The 15,755-nt window shown below is 37.4% G+C and overlaps 2 protein-coding genes across 3 annotated transcripts in view; both read right to left on the reverse strand.

The window, feature by feature from the left end:
• LOC134224224 (D-2-hydroxyglutarate dehydrogenase, mitochondrial) overlaps nucleotides 1–3,692 on the reverse strand; it is a 131,768-nt gene extending 128,076 nt beyond the window's left edge. Inside the window, exon 1 of one of the 2 annotated variants that reach the window (XM_062703537.1) lies at nucleotides 3,488–3,692. The gene's annotated coding sequence lies outside the window, so the exon portion shown is untranslated. The remainder of the gene's footprint in view (nucleotides 1–3,487) is intronic. The other variant, XM_062703535.1, reaches the window with a different exon arrangement.
• Nucleotides 1–15,755, reverse strand: part of LOC134224223 (6-phosphogluconate dehydrogenase, decarboxylating) — a 342,849-nt gene that overhangs the window by 201,199 nt on the left and 125,895 nt on the right. The gene's annotated exons all lie outside the window — the stretch shown is intronic.

The following is a 15,755-nucleotide window of genomic DNA, read 5'->3' on the forward strand; positions in this document are numbered from 1 at the left end:
CTTCAGTAAGCAGAACGATCGGCCGGTCATTGAAATTTTGTTCTGCTTTGTGCGGTGAGCAGAACGATCGGCCGGTAACCGAAATTTTGTTCTAATCTGTGCGTGTGTGTAAATTAATTTAAAAGTAAAAGCTTAAATCGCGTCCAGACAAGTTTTCTTCAGTGAGCAGAACGATCGGTCGGTCATCATAGTTTTATTCTGCTTTGTGCGGTAAGCAGAATGATCAGCCGATCACCGAAATTTTGTTCTGCTTTGTGCACTCTAAAAAATAGAAAAAAATAAAAATTAATATTGTATTCATCGATCAAACTACACGATATACACGGCATACCGTTTACCAAAACGAACCCTGCCACACTCCCTACCGCATAAATCCAACATCCCAGTGATCTCTCGTGGAAGTGCAGATGACTCATCGGCTTCTATCAAAGCGAGTATCACGTCAACAATTTCCTACCTATTCCTTAATTGACCTGCATTCGGACACGGCTGGCGCTGGTATTGCTTTTTTTTTTTGGTCACCAGTTCTTACACATTGAAGATGATGTTAGTCCCAAACTTCATCTATTGGTTCTTTGTGTAATTACAGCTGACCAGCCAATAACGGAGTAGCAACCGTGGGCGGTCAATCATGCTCATGCTCGTGCTCAGAACTGTGTATTTTTGACAATCCGCCCGCGTATCGAAGATAGCGTAAACAAAAGATTTTCTCAATTTCTGGTGTTCATTTTAAAAGCAGGTAAGATTGTATTTGTTCGCTACGTTCGAAAGAATGATTCTATTAGATTGATTTTCTTTATAGAAACTGAGAAAATCAAGCGAAATTCGCTCACGCTGAACCAAAAAGTGGAGGTTTTGCAAGCACTAAATAATCAGTCCTCCACCAAAGCTGATTTGGCAAGGAAATTCAAGGTCCACAGAAGCACTATAAGGAAGATTGAGAAGACTTCTAAATCGATTTTGTCCGCTGCAGCGAATAAAACAGGTATGCCTCCTGCGGTAAGTATCGACCTTTGGAAGAAGCGCTGTTTCTCTGGTTCCTTAATCAAAGACGGTTGAATCTCATGGTGTCTACCTCAATGATTATAATGAAAGCAAGGTCGTTTGCTCCCCGATTCGATGTTCCTGATTTTATAATACGTGAGAAAGGCACCATCACTGCTAGGTGGATTTATCTGGGTTTTTATTTAAAGGTGCATTGACTTCCAGCGGTGCCAGGTTTACTGCTCCTCGACTTAAACTCATGGCTCCGATGTTCATCCCATCAAAAACAAAGCAATGAAAAAGCATACGATATGTTTCTTATTTTTGTGATTTTTTGCAGCTGTTAGAGCACGCATGTTAGCAAAAGGAAGTAACAAGATTGGTGCTGTATTAATATTTTTCCTTCGCAATTTAACAATTATATATTCAGTGAGATGGAAAATGGAACAGTTAACTTTTTTTTCGCATTTGACTTTTGCGTACTACCGTGAGTCGTCTGAATAATTAATCGCAAAGCAGTAATGTCCCATTTGCCAGTAAGAAAAAAGAGATTCAAAGAGCATGCATTTGATTGAACAATTAGGGGAACGGTTCGGCAGTTCATCCCATAGCTGCTATTTCCATCTCATCAAAAACAAAGCAATGAGAAGGAACTTTGTTTGTTTCTTATTTTTGTGATTTTTTCCACCAGTGAGCACGCGTGTTAGCTAAAAGAAGTGACGAGATTGCTGCTGTAATTCTTTGTTTTGCGATGAGATGAATATATGTACAGTGAGATGGAAAACGGAACAGTTCCCTATTACTTTTTACACCATTTTTGTTCTGAGTTTGCATTTAGTCCGAATAATATATTGACCCGACGGGAATAAGTAGAGGTGCGTTTAGATTCTTACATTTCAATCCAAATCAATGAGCTCGCCGACAATTATGATCTTCTGAAGATAATTGTTGCTAACTGAATTTCTAGCAATAAAATAAAAACAATCAAGTTATTCCATTAGATTAGATTCTATTTTATCTGCTGGTCACATAATTTTAGATCGTGTTGATTTGATTATGTAATCTCCGATGTTAAATCAAACGTTACCATAAGTTTAGCGATATCCTAAAAAATAAATCAGTAAGCGTCGTCAGTCGAGGCGAGCATTTTTTTTTTCATTTTTTAATGATTATCATGAATGTTCTGTTACTACCTCCCAGTCACACGTTTTGTGAACTGTTCGACATTGGTTGACTAGTTTGAACTCGCTATTTCTGTTAATAAAATAGTTTTACATGCTCATTTAAGATAAAGAGTTGCCGTCGGCATTTTAATAAACTTATTATTTCTGATCTTTGCATTCGTTATTATTTTATCAGATAAATGTTCCATATTTTTTATATTGCTCCATTGCTTCCGTATTTTTTGATATATTTATTCTCAAGAAATATTCTGGTATCTTATCAGCCCCTGAATTTCATTAGTTTAGTTAGTTTTTCGCCAGAAAAGAATTAACCTAGGACTAATTCTGGGTCGGGTTCTTGCTTTTTCATTTCACATTTTGCTTTCTAGTTGAAACTTCTGCTTGTTGCTTTTTCATTCATAGCATGGTTAGATCAAGCCACGAAAAACGGGAAGCCATTTACCAAATTACACATTTTGCTAATGCCAAACTTCCATCGGGTTCAACTGTTGCTAACCCGACGGGAAGTAGCTCAGTCGCAAACGCCAAAGGCTTCCACCGGGAAAGGTTCATTCAACTTTCCTCACCAAGTAAGCACCAGAAATGCACACGTCTGGTTGGCTCAACGCCTTTAGCTCGCCGCGGTCAAGCATTTCCCCGCAGCATTCAGCCTTTTTCTTTGTAGTACGACACCAACCCGCGGCGGGGCTATCCTACGCCGCCCGGCTTCGCCACAGCCAAACCCAAACTCGGCAGAATCTGATATCCACCGTCTATCGTGATGGTGTTGAAAAACCGTTTCGTATTCAGATTACGCCTCACTCACTCGCACATACTTTCCACTGCTGCTTTGTTTCTGTTCACATGCTTGCTTTGCTTCTCGCTGGTTCACCGTCGTTTCGGTTTCACGAGCCGTTCAGAAATGATTGAAACTCAGTAGGCATTGGAAATTAAATTTCTTTCCAACGACCTTCTGCATCACTGCATGTAAGTACAAGTGCCTTTGTCTCACCAACACCGGCAACTTTGTTGCTACACGCATACTGATGAAATATTCAATTACCTACGATGTGTTTCACGAATACTTCTACAATTTGTCAAATAATAACATTAAGTTTTGCGCTGTCATAGGAAAATGTAAGGTTATTTTCCTTCTAGCAAGGCTCAAGCGTCGTCCAAATGTATCAAGGTCAAGGAAACATAGGAAACGAATCTCCTTTCTCCTCTACCGGTATCCCTTGACAGGCAGTCGTATCTGTGATCTGCCAATCGATCACATTTAACCTACATTTGCCGATGCGATAATCAATAAGGATTTTCGTTTGAATGGGTGTACTTACGATACGCTCCCTAACAGCTGGAGATTTTCGCCTAATTATAGATCTGGTGGTGACAAAAGCGGAACTGTTCGTTGAACTCCGTAGGAACCCCGAAAAGTAAATCGATTCTACCGGCGACAGATGATGCGAAAGACTGACAGTCTAAACTTGGTGTTTTCGTTTTGCTATCAGCTGTAGACTATAGAACGTCTGGCCAAAGAAACGAAAATAATCTCATTCACACACAAACCGTAGGCGCCTTCCATTAGTTAGCGCAGTCGAAAAAAAACAGGAACAAAAAAAAATCATATTGAACATAATAAAAATTAAGGAATGTCAATCGAACTTGGAAATTCCATAATAAAAATCCTTGTCATATTCGCATTTTGGAAATTTTGAATATTTCAAAAACATTTTTTCAAAACTACTTTTCAACATTTTATATGACTTTTTTTATTAATTATTTTTTTACATAACCGAAGAAGAGGGGGAGCCTATGCGCTTTATCTTGTATAGAAGAAGTGCGACCGTGAGCAAAAATACTCATAATGTTATTTCGAGCGTAGATAGAATGAAGACATGGAGAATGAAAGATAGCGACAATCACGCAATCGTCTGGTGGTGTCGAATGTCATATTATACGTCATCGTGAGTGAGAAGCGCAATGTCAAATATTTGACTAGCTCTCAACATCATCACCGATATGCGGCGTGATGTGCCGATGTTTGAATCGTGTTGTGGACGGAATTAAGAAGAACGACGAAGATAAAAACAAACATAAATATGGCTCATGTCAATTGAAGTGCTCAACAATACGTCACGATAACAAACCGTGCCAGTCCAGTCATTTGCATGTGCGTTCAAAGCAGCAGCATGGAACTTGGAGTGGGAAGGTTCCGCAGCCGAGTGACAGGAGTACAGCAGATCGGCTAGGTTAGGTTCAAGCAGGTCAACCGAAGGGCTCGTATTTCGAGCATGACATGAAAGTGTACCGCAGAGTCGTCTGGCTACTCCAAGAGGCAGACAGTGTGCTGTGTTCCAGTTTCGGTCTTGTTTATTGTTCGTTCGTGTCGTAATAGGGTTATTTATGTTCGCTTCCGATGAAATTCTCCGAACATCATTCATGCGCGCATATGCTGCTGGCGTGGATATGGTGTGAGTAACAACACGGCCAACGCAAAGCCGTAAAGCTTGGATGTAAACAAAAACTGAACCGTGCAAGCGGGAGGTGTTTTGAATTCGATAAACAAGTGAAGAGTGACGCAACTTGAGGCAGAACGGGAAGTGTGTTGTTGTGAATTGCCGGTGTCTGACTAAGATGGTTTTTCTCTATTAGTGTTAGTGAAGCCAATACGTAAGTGAAGGTCGGGTGAATGGTATTTTGGGTTTCTTGTTCTATTTTTGTCATGAGCAACACTGAGTTGGAACTTAATCCCATGTTGCCCTTACAAATAATGTGTATTTATTCCTGATCAAAAAATAATGATCAACATAATTAGTTGAAATCGTTACTGCTATGGTGTGTAAATAATACTAACTAAAGTGAAGGAGTATCACATGAATGCTGTCATCAATCAAGAACAAATCGGAGACAATTTGATACCGCCTCAGCCTATATTCTAGATATTTCCACACCAGATGTTCTAAGCTCTCTAAATCATTCATTCAATTGGATATGCCCAAACCGGATGTTCTAAGTTCTCCAAATCATTCTGGAGTTCAGACCAATTGTTCTACCAAGTCAAACAGGCTCAATACAAAGCCAATGGCAACCTATGATGTCCATACAGGCATGATTTGCGATCTAGATATGTTCAAACCGGATATTCTAAGAACTCCATATCATTCTGGAGTTCAGACGAAGCGGTCTACCAAGACAACTATGTTTAATACAAAGCCATTAGCAACCCATGGTGTCCATACAGGCCCTTAGAGGCCATGTCATCGTTATTCGTGAACCATGCACATGGCCTCTAAGGGCATGTATAGACACCATGAGTTGCTTTTGGCTTTGTACCGAGCCCAGTTGTCTTGGTAGACCAATTCATCTGAACTCTAAAATGATTTGGAAAACTTCTAACATCCTGTTTGGACATATCCAATTCTTAAATCATGCAAATGGGCTCTAAGGGCATGATTGCTATAGCTATTGCATGTGTGGAGCCCATGGGTTGCTATTGAATTTGTATTGAGCCCAATGGACTTGGGAGACCAATCTGGTGTGGAAATATGTAGATCGTAAATTATGCGCATGACCTCTAAGGGCCTGTGTGAGTTGCTATTGCCTTTGTATCGGGCCCATTTGACTTTGTAGACCGATTCGTCTGAACTACAGAATGATTTGGAGAACTTAAAACATCCTGTTTGCACATATCTAGATTGAAAATAAATCGTGCGCATGGTGTCTAAGGGCCTATATGGAAACTATGGGTTACTGTTGGCTTTGTATTGAGTCCATTTTACTTTGTATTGGTTCGAACTCCAGAATGATTTGGAGTACCTAGAATATCTGTAGAAATATTGTCTGCATTCATGATTCGTCATTTGTGAAATAGTATTTAGTGCGTTTTTGAGAGAAATAAATAGCAATAAAAGCGTACACGTGCGATATTTGTGTGCAATTTTCGTCCATATAAAAGTGGACAACTGACGATCCTTCCTCCGACGATAACAAGATGTAAGTGTGGCCGATCAACAATCTGAGTTCAGTTTCAGAAAATCTATTAGCTGACGATTATCAAATCTGGGTCAATATGACCCGAACACCATAAGTGAGAGTTTTTGAGCACTGTAGGAAGGTTAATTTGACCTAATTTTATTAGGAATTTTCTCGGGATATTCTTCGGAGTTTTTTTTAAAGTATCTTCGGAATTTACATTTATCACCATACACACTTAACTCATTTCACAGTATTCGGTAAATTTTACCGAAATCTCAACAGCAGAACTGTTCGGTAAATTATTTTTCAGATTTTGGAACTTTTATGCCCAGGGAAGTCGAGACAATTTCCAATCCGAAAATTGCCTAGACCGGCACCGGGAATCGAACCCAGCCACCCTCAGCATGGTCTTGCTTTGTAGCCGCGCGTCTTACCGCACGGTTAAGAAGGGCCCCATATTGAAGGTCTACCACACAAATAGAGTGATTCATACGGTCCTGCGCTTGTGTGTTAGTTGGAGCAACCCCATGGGACATCATTACACCAGTATATACAAATCACAACATTTTCAGAGTTCCTGCGGTACTCCAAATCATTTCTGAGTTCAGATATTGGAGGTCTACAAGACCATCAGAGTGAATCATGGGTTTAAAAGCTTGTGTGTTAGTTGGTGAAGCCCCATGGGACTAATTACACCAGTATATCCAAAAAACAATTTTCCCAGAATATTAACGGTACTCCAAACCATTCCTGAGTGCAGATCTGATTCAACGGCTACTTAGCTTATGTATCAGTTGCAAAAACCCCATGAGACACCATTACACCAGCTTATGAAAATTATGACATTCCCACAATATCTGAGGTACTCCAAAGCATTCTTGAGTTCAAGTATTGGAGGTCTACAAGATCAGAGTAATCCATAGGTTCCCGAGCTTGTATGTTAGTTTGAGCCCCATGGGACAACATTATACCAAATTACAAACAAATAATAACATTTCCATAATATCTACTATACCACACATGAGCTATTCCAACTCATAAAAATAGTTGAGACATCGAAGATTTTCATGTTGATCGTTTTGAATATTAGGATCTGTTCTCAAGGACAGTTTGGAGTGTCGTAGGTACTGAACGAATTCTGTAGTGTGTCTGTACTGGTGAGTTGAAGTTCCGTGGAGCTATTCCAACTCATAAAACTAGTAGAGACATCGAAGAACTTCATGTTGATCGATTTGAATATGAAGATCTGTACTCAAGAACAGTTTGGAGTGTCGTAGATATTTTATGATGGGGATATTTTATGATAAATTTTATGATGGGGTATAGCCTCCCGAATCAGTTCTCTATCATGACGGCTTGCGAAAAAAGTCTCCCGCGGTTTGCTACATATCGTATATGTATACAGAGATGATAAGTGAAAGACTTTAGGATTCAATCCCTGGTTATTATTCCATTTGGATCGCCATGCTGGCAATTTCGTCTGGCATGCATCGCAACGAAAATTACTTTTTTTGGAGATTCATCAAACGAAAACGAAAATTGTTTTTTTTTTTTGGGGATGGTTCCTCAATTAAAATGAGCGACTATAAATATCGCGCTTTAGTTTGGTCATATCAAAACAAAAAAAACAAATTCGAGATTAAATATTTAAAACCAAAAACTAAAATAAGGCCGATACAAATATTTAAAAACAATGAATCGCCTGCTTTAAGCGTGCTTACAGCGGCACACTTGTAGTTAACTTTCTGAATTCAATATGGCGAAAGGCATCTAAGATTCGATTTCTCAAAATTAAGCACCTTCATCGAAAAAATATTTGGTAGGCGTAGTAGAGGACACCTTCCTACATATCAGGTACTGAATAGTTTTTCATGAAAAGCTCCTAATATTGAGAAAACCCGCGTTAGATGTCTTTCGCCATACAAATTTCTGGCGGTTAACTCATGCTGGCTATTTTGCGGATATACTATAGCGCCTGGATGTGATAGCGGCGGGTCGAAAATCAACCACTGCCAATAATTCATTATGTCTCCACCCTCCTCGGTTTTTTAGCCCAAAAAAAATATTTTGAGGGGGCAACCAAAAAAATTTCGGGCAATTTTGAGGATTTTCAAAACATTCTACCGATTCAATACGGATGGGTCATATATGACCCAAGACGAAAATCTGCTGTCAAAAATCAGTTTTAAGAGATAGAGCCTTGCTTTCTTCAGCAAAAATGTTCAAAATTAACTGCTCCATCCAGGAAAAATATTGCACACGTCAGGTTACGGGCACTTCGATGATCTAGAGCATCCAAACTATCCTTGAGTTGTAATTTCGATGTTCTTAGGAATCAACACCATACTTCTCCATATTATTGTTAAATTATTGAAATAAAACGCTTAATGATAAAATCCTGCGCCTGCCCAGTGGAATAACAGACCTTTTTCAATATCTAGGATACTCCAAACTATCCTTAACTCAGAACTTAATATTTATATCGATCAAGAAGAAGATCTACGATGTCCTCACTATTTTTATGAGTTGGAATAGCTCCACAGTACCTCGTAACACCATTACAGACACATTACAGACTAGACTCGATATCTACGATTCTCCAAACTGTCCTTGAGTATAGATCTTAATATTCAAATCGATCAACATGAAGATCGTCGATGTCTGAACTATTTTTATGATATGAAATAGCTCCACGGGACTTCATTACACCATTACAGACAAACTACAGAATTCGTTTGACATCTACGGCACTCCAAACTATCCTTGAGTACAGATCTTAATATTCAAATCGATCAACATGAAGATCTGCGATGTCCTCATTAGTTTTATGAGTTGGAATAGCTCCAAGATACCTCGTAACACCATTAAAGACACACCACAGAATTCGATCAATATCTACGACATTCCAAACTATCTTTGGTTACAGATCTTAATATTCAAATCGATCAACATGAAGATCTTCAATGTCCTCATTAGTTTTATGAGTTGGAATAGCTCCAAGATACCTCGTAACACCATTACAGACACACCACAGAATTCGATCAATATCTACGACACTCCAAGCTATCCTTGATTACAGATCTTAATATTCAAATCGATCAACATGAAGATCTCCGCTGTCTCAACTATTTTTATGAGTTGGAATAGCACCACGGGACTTCAATTCACCATTACAGACAAACTACAGAATTCGTTCGACATCTACGACACTCCAAACTATCCTTGAGTACAGATCTTTATATTCAAATCGATCAATATGAAGATCTTCGATGTTCCCACTAGTTTTATGAGTTGGAATAGCTCCAAGGTACCTCGTAACACCATTACAGATACACCGCAGAATTCGATCAATATTTACGATACTCTAAACTGTAATTGAGTACAGATCTTAAAATTCAAATCGATCAACATGAAGATCTTCGATGTCCTCATTAGTTTTATGAGTTGGAATAGCTCCAAGGTACCTCGTAACACCATTACAGACACACCAAAGAATTCGATCGATATTTACGACACTCCAAACTATCCTTAAGTAATGATCTAAATATTCAAATCAGTACAGATCTTAATATTGGAATCGATCAACATGAAGATCTCCGCTGTCTCAACTATTTTTATGAGTTGGAATAGCACCACGGGACTTCAATTCACCATTATAGACAAACTACACAATTCGTTCGACAGTTCCAAACTGTCCTTGAGTACAGATCTCAATATTCAAAACGATATTTAAAACAATCAACAAGATCTTTGATGTCTCAACTATTTTTGCCTTTCTCGTACAACAAAGTTGTACCAGAAAGGCTTTCATTTCACTCCCAAAACGTACTTTTTATAGAGCGATTGTAGACCCATAGTATTATATACCATTCGATTCAGCTCGACAAACTGAGCAAATGTCTGTCTGTCCGTGTGTGTGTCCGTGTGTGTGTGTGCGTATGTGTGTGCACATTGAAACATTAGCCAATTTTTCTAGTACTAAACCTGAATCGATTTTGCTACAACAAGTTGCATTCGATGGGGAATGTTTTCTTCTTGTTCACTATTGAGTTTCATAATGATGGCACTTCTCAAAAAATAGTAAATATTCAAAGAGTTATGAGACATCATTATTTCGTAACAAATAAGCTATCGATTTTCTACACCGAAAAAATTATTTATATCGAATATATTTGTCGCACACATAAATTTTTGCAATTTGGCGACCCAAATATATGCAATTTGTACCCACACATAAATTTAATAACTGCATATTAGAGACCACACATACATTTTATTTGATTATAGATTATATTTGTACTTCGCGTGGAGAGTGGTTATGTGTGCACTAATTAGAATCATGAATTAAATTAATGGATTTTTGCCAATAAAAATGTGTGGAATTTTTGTAGTGTAGGTTATGTTCTCCCAAGACACAATTTATTCGAAACCGGCACACTGACAGCATAGAATACACAGCTTACACGGAAGAAAAAACTTCACAAAGAAACATAGAAACCCATTAATGAGTTAAAAAGTAACTATTTTAAGATTTCATGTATACACTGAAAATTCTCGTTTATTTTTTCAAAATGACCTAAGAATATATTTTCATGAATGAATTTTAATATTGCGATCAACAGACCAATATGATAGCTTTGATTGCAGTACACAAATTAATTCATGAATAAAAGGTGACATATGTTCTTTTTAAAAGTTAAGCGTCATTTGTGCCATTTCTTTCTCCTATGGGCCGATGTGAGCAGTGAGAAGTGAAAAGTGAGACGTGAGAAGTGCGAAGTGAGGAGTGAAAAGTAAGAAGTAAGAAATGAAAAATGAGAAAAATCACCAGATGATCCGAAATGAAAACAAAAATGTTTTTCCAAATTTAATCTAGACTATCCTTTGAAAAGAGCTGAAATTTTTTTTGCTAATATTTTTAAATGGATATAATAGAAAAACGACGCATCCCACAAAAAAGTGTTGTATGGGTGACCATCGCAAAATCAGTCAAACTTTCTAGTGAAAATATCGGAAACAATCCAAATTGAGCCCTACACTGAAAAAAATCAGTTTAAAAATTTTAAAGTCGATTTGCGAAAAAACGCCCTTCTTTATTTAAATGAAATTTTGTCTCAAGATAGGTGATTATGTTCCCTACCAACCGTCCATACGTCGCAAGCTGGGCACTCTTAAGGAAAAAGTTTTCTAACAAAAACTTTTAATTTTGATCACCGTATGATGATTAATTATTTAGCCTATTTGTTGATTAGTTCATTTGCATTACATGTTATCGGTGTACAAGCGAGCGACGAGTATGAAGCGTCATACTGGTCGCTCGCTTGCGACATCTATTCATACTGTTCTTCATTACTGCGCTCCCTCTCTACTTTGCGTATTAGATATTGTACTCACCGATAAATGCCAACAAATCAATGATGATTAAGTCATGCACGGTGAACAAAAACCTTTCCAATTTAGGAAAAACGAATTAGCTAAAAGGAATGGCAAAAATGTAATGCGGTTTTAATAAGATCATTTTTGGCAAAGTAAGAGCTGCGGGATAAGGCGTGAAGCAAAGTAGCACGATTTTCGTATGAATCTCCGATCGCTAGAACTGTTCTCATAAACCGAATAGCATAATAGCAGGTTGAAATCGCTGTTATTTTGCCTGTCTTGGTAAGAGTAGTCACCATGCTACTACCCAAGCCGTTCCTGGGTGGACGTTAGGCAGAATAACAGCGATTTCAACAATGCTGTTCTCACAAATGGCCCTCTACTAAAATTTCAATTTCTGTTCGCTTCATACTCGTCGCTCGCTTGTGACACCTATCCATACTGTTCTTCATTGTTGCGCTCCCTCTTACTTTGAGCTTTAGATGTTGTACTCACCGATAAATGCCAATAAATCAATAATGATTAAAAACTTTTTCTTGTCGGAATTATTTTCAGTGTATTTTCATCTGAAATTAAACCAATGAAAGCCATCGTTATAGAACCCCAAGCAAATCTATTTTTATGATACATTATCTAATTTAGTCACTAAATATAGTTTGTTTTTAAATTAAGAGTAATATTAAGAAGGGGTTTATATCTTCAAAAAAATATTATATTCCATTATTAGCTTTAGCTACGACCAGTTACGACCAAAACATTGTACTCTGCCTGACTGTACAGGAATACTTAATATGAGTATATTATGTATACATATGTTAAATCCAATTTTTAAAGACACTGAAAAAATCAATTCCGTCAAGAAAAGTTTTTGTTAGAAAATTTTTTTCCTTCAAAGTGCCCAGCTTGCGAGGGATGGACGGTTGGTAGGGAACATAATCACCTATCTTGAGACAAAAATGCGTCCAAATCGAAAAGGGCGTTTTTTCGAAAATCGACTTGGAATATTTTAAATCGATTTTTTTGAGTGTAGGGTTCAATTTTGAGTTTTTCAAAAGTTTTATTAGAAAGTTTGACTGATTTTGCGATAGTCACCCATACAACACTTTTTTGTAGGAAGGGTCGTTTTTCGATTATATCCATTTGAAAAAATCAGTAAAAACAAGTTTGACCCTTTTCAAAAGATAGTCTGAATCAAATTTGAATAAACTAAGTATGCACTTTCTTTTAACTGCATATTGACCAATAAATTTACAAAAAGTCAACTTAAACAATCAGAACACTTGCAAGTTCCCAAAAAGTTCTATTTTGGCTTTACGCATTTTATTACATTTCCCGCATAACTTTTCAAAAGGACCTAAGTAAATTTTTTTCATGAATTCTCGCTTAACTTTTCAAAAGGACGTAAGTAACATTTTTTCATGAATTAATTTGAATACTGCAATCAATATTGTGATTCTCGAGATATTATAGCATTTTGCTCATTCACCTCTGCCTCGCTTAGTTGTACGCCGCTAAGGTATTGTGTCATATTATGGTACTTTACTCAATTTAAGTGTAGAATATTACATCACAAATTAAACATAATTGCACTACTAATATCCACTTAAACAATATCCCGAACGCAACACAGGCGAAAGAAAAGCAAAAAACTACTAAATCTCGAACAATTTCACTTAAAAATATCTTTTCGTAAAGGGACGACAATATGCTACATACCTTCCCGCATAATAAAAAACAACATGTTATATGGTCAGAATCATTATTACGATGTAAGATATAGCTTCACAGTTTACGTTGCGGTTATCAAATACTTTTCGGCCGATTCAACCATAACTGCTCGACATCAACACTAAATGTCAATGTATAACATGCTGTCCTGAAAATGTTTTATATTTCCTGCATTATATGTCAACATTTTATCATACTGTCGAACGAAAATTTTGCAGGCGAAAAAGGCTGATTTTTTATGGTGACATAACTTAACAACCCATTCAACATATTGTTATTTGTCAAATAACCGTACCACAAACTGTTGGAACTTTATATGAGATTGTTCATATACAGTTGTCAACAGTAAAGGATACTGTTGCCGACCGCACGGGAAAATGTCCATGTACAGTTTTAAATTATGCGGGTTACAAGCGAATGTGGAAAAGCTTACCGAAAGCTCACATCTATTTGACATTGGTTTATTTACTTTTTGCATGGCGCACAACTCGGCGCATGGGACCCGGCGCGTAACTGGTGAGCCAGTATGCTAATTTTAGAAAAGAATCGCAATAGCTTTCATGTTGTTCTGTTGATTGCAATACTCAAATTAATTCATGAAAAATGTTACTTAGGTCCTTTTGATAAATTATGCGAGATCTATAGTACAGCAGAAAGTCCATTGCTGATAAACGTTCATTTCGAACAATACACCGCAGATTGCTGGTTAATTTTTTTTGACATATACTCTGTCTCGCTCAAACCAACAGCGAATAATCTAGCGACTACTTTAACGAACTATTTAAGGAACAGCTACTTTAACCGACCGTGTCCATTTAGCAAGTACGGTGTTGAACATAATCTGGAGATTAAAATAACACTTAATAAAGTTTAAAAAAAACTTAGCAAGTAACCGCACAATATTGAGTAAAACAAATTAAGGGTGTAGCATTTCTGTATGCGGTGAATAAATTTCGCACCGTGTATATAACTGACAGCATGAATGTTTGTGTTGCTTCTTTCGTGCTTTATTCAAGACAAAATTTTCAAAACGACTTATCTGCTTTTGTAAACAAAGATTCAAACGACGATTTGACGAATCTGATAGCTCTCCCACGCAAACTAACACCATCAACAGGTAGCGGAAACCTTCACCTTCCTGTCAGATTCGTCAAATCGTCGTTTGAATCTTTGTTTACAAAAGCAGAAAAGTCGTTTTGAAAATTTTGTCTTGTATTGATGATGCTAACCTCTCAAGCAAAGTTTTCCAAAGCTTCAAATGTGGAACACGAAAACTAATGGACGAACACACACGCGCTAGAGACCCGAAGCCGATGACTTCATCCGCCTCAACACAGCTGTAAAAGTTTCGTCGTTGGAAATAAAAATCGCATACCTACGTACATGCTTTCTCGTGCGCTCGTTACGTTTGCTGCCATTTTGTTTCATGCTTTGGAAGGAAAGAAGAGGCGTGTCATTAAGGCTAACTGCTTTTTGGTTTGGGTGGTTTGGGTGGAATGATGGTGTAGTTTGGGCATATGGGTGATTTGAACATAACGTTCGTTTTCATACACCTCCTTATTTCCATATTATGCGGCTTTTTTTTTTCATTTATATTTATGTGAATTGTTGGTTTCATTTTCACAAATGTACTTGTACAATTATTACACAAAGGGATGCAAAATCAATGTATGACATACAACTATGTAGTATGATTGAACTTTAATATTACATTGGTGAAAAAACACTACGTGGGAATCAGGAAAGTTGGAAACATATCGAATTTTAATCCATATGTATTTTTCAAAACGCGCCGTTGCGCTAATCATTGTATTTACTATCGCTAATCATTGTACTACCGCACGATCGCATGTTTGTAACATATGCATTTTTCCTTTCTCGTACAACAAAGTTGTACCGAAAGGCTATATGATTGCTAAAAACTTGATAGAAGGCCCGGAGACCCATAGTGTTATATACCGATCGACTCAGCTCGACAAACTGAGGTGACGTCTGTTTTTTTTGTGCATGTGTGTTTATGTGTACAAATTTTGTAGGCACACTTTTTAGAACTTAGAATTATCCGATTTACTCGCAACAAGTTGCATTCGACGGGGAATTGTTTGCTATTGAAATGGGCCCAATCATTGCTTTTCGGAATTATTGAAAAACATTGTTTTTCCCCAAAGGTCCCCTTGAAAATTCAAAGAACAATTTTTTGAATGGTGGCAAGGCAAAAATATTAAAAATGATCGAAAAATGTGATCTATTCCCCCAAAGAGCTTTTTTGACCTTTCTAATGTGATTTTTTCAATATATTTTATAATGCACGAGAAAGGCATCATCACTGCTAGGTGGATTAATCTGGGTTTTATGAGTTGGAATTGCTCCACGGGACTTCGTTACACTATTATAGACACATTACAGAATTCGTTGAACTTCTACGACACTCCCAACTGTCTTTGAGCTCAGATCCTAATATTCAAATCGATTAACGAGAAGATCTTTGATGTCCCCACTATTTTAATGAGTTGGAATAGCTCCACG

This window comes from Armigeres subalbatus, chromosome 3, assembly GCF_024139115.2.
Source record: "Armigeres subalbatus isolate Guangzhou_Male chromosome 3, GZ_Asu_2, whole genome shotgun sequence".
NCBI classification, from domain to species: Eukaryota; Metazoa; Arthropoda; class Insecta; order Diptera; family Culicidae; genus Armigeres; species Armigeres subalbatus.